This window comes from Acinonyx jubatus, chromosome D3 (assembly GCF_027475565.1).
Source record: "Acinonyx jubatus isolate Ajub_Pintada_27869175 chromosome D3, VMU_Ajub_asm_v1.0, whole genome shotgun sequence".
Lineage (NCBI taxonomy): Eukaryota > Metazoa > Chordata > Mammalia > Carnivora > Felidae > Acinonyx > Acinonyx jubatus.
Window position 1 is genome coordinate 89,817,366 of NC_069392.1, and position 2,174 is coordinate 89,819,539.

Consider the following 2,174-nt stretch of genomic DNA (forward strand, 5'->3'; position numbering starts at 1 on the left):
TATTTTTGAGAGACAGAGCACGCAAGCAGGGGAGGGGAGAGAAAGAGAGAGAGACACAGAATCTGAAGCAGGCCTCAAGCTCCGAGCTGTCAGCACAGAGCCCGAGACGACACGGGGCTCAAACCCACAAACCGTGAGATCGTGACCTGAGCCAAAGTCGGACGGACACTTCTCTCCAGTGCAGCCGTGAACAGAAACACCACCTTATTCACACAGATCTTTATTTCTGATGTGCCTACGTGATCCTACTTGGTTCTTTCCTGTCCTCCACCCGACGCCAGCGTACTGCGAGGCTGGAGCGCGGGGTGGGAACACTGCCAAGGAGGAATCCCAGAGCAAGGTGTGCGTCGTTCCCGTGGTTCAGACCCAGACTCTCCTTGGCTGCTGCCGCCCCCCCCCCCCCCCCGCACGCTCCCCGTGTCCGTGGAGCACAGTCGGGGAACCTGCAGCCCCTGTATGTGTCCGGGACTCCCCAGCCTGTCAGAGCCGAGAGGAGGCCCCTGTGGAGGGTGGGGCGGGGGGGCGTGTCTCAGGCTCACCTGGTCCCAGCCGGGTGGTGACTCAGGGACACGTGGGCTTCTAGGATGGTGTGGAACCAGGACGTGTGCCTGCAGGCCACAGCTTGCTGAGATGGGTGGGAACACACGTATTGTCTGCTTTCTATGGTGCAGACCTTGTGAGCGTCTCCCACAGGTGATCGGTTAGTTACCCTGATTGCATGAATCCAGACACCCGCCCTCGATTTCCCACTGAACAAACAGGGTCTCAGCTTGGCCACGCAGGCTGCCCGCTAGCACACAGACCTAGGAAGTGGCCGAGCCCCTGGGCACATACGCAGTGCGTCCTGAGCGCTGAGCCAGCGTTGGCCAGTCTCTTCCTGGTGCTGTTTCTGAAGCACAGAGCGGCCCCGGCGGCCCCTGAGTCATCACGCCCCTGCTGCCTTCTTCAGCTGCCTTGTCTCCTGTCTGCAGTCGGTGCCTGGGCCCGCCCGCCCTGCCCCCTCTCGTCTTCCATGTGATTGCCGGGGCAGGGAAATAATGCAGCTTTCCTAGCGTGAGAAACCCGAGCGTTAGGCCAGCGGCTGCTGGACGCTCGGGGCCCCCTTTTGTTGTTGTTGGGGGATTTTACTTCTATTTCTGGGCTCGAAAGCCCATGTCAGACGACCGTGCTCAGCAGAAGAACCGTGCTGTGTCTGTGTCAAGGCACAGTTTATGCCAAGCTCTACTTGGTCAAGAGCCACCCCGAAGTATAAGGGTGGCCACGGCCCCCTGACCTCTCTTTCCGTCAGCCGGGCAGGTGGGCCTGGGATACATCCCATAATGCTCCTCAGGAGGCCCCCAGAGGGTCCGTGGTGGCCGCAACTAGAGAATACGTTGCACTGGCCTTCCTTCCCTCGTTCTGTTCCCTGGAGTCACTCCCAAATACAGCACCTGCACATAAGCCTTTGTCACAGCCCTGCTTTGGGTCGAAGCAGGTGAAGGCCCCTCTGCTGCCAGCATTCGCATCATATAGAAAGTGAGGGAGTGAGAAGGAGTTCCTTCGTGCTTCATGGATCGAGAGCAGTTCTGTCACTATCCGTTTCAGGTCCTAATTGAAATTTCAACCACTGTGAAATATCCCGTGCCTCACCTAATTTTCTGACTTTCTCCTTTTGCTCCGGGGAAATCGTCAGTCACCGACTGGGTGCGGGCATCTGGAGAGCTGAGAGCACGCGCCTCTGGAGGAGGGGGGAAAGGCCCAGGAAGTCAGCGCCGCGGCCAGCGTGGTGCCACAGGGCCCGGTGCTAGAAAGCGGGCGTGGCTGCGCGGCAGAGGCTGGCCTCTACTGAAGGCCGCTGCGCTGCTGCAGGTACTCTGCACACGCCGTTTACAATTCGTGACGACCTCGGAGGGAGGCACGAACACCCCCCTTGTTCCACAGACAAGACACAAGGTCAGGGGGATTCTTCAGCCCATCGGCTCCCCCAGTGCCCAGGGCTGGTGGGTCCGGCTCCTGAGATCAGCCTTGGGCTGTCAGATCAGGCTTGGGCCGTTGGTGTTCGTCGTCCTGGAATGATGGCAGTCGTCTCATTTTAGACTGAAATTGTCTTTGGAGGTTTTATCTGTACTTCCGTTGCTACACGTGTGGCTCCATGCACGTGGTGTTCATCACGCACTCGTCACGACGAGCTCAGA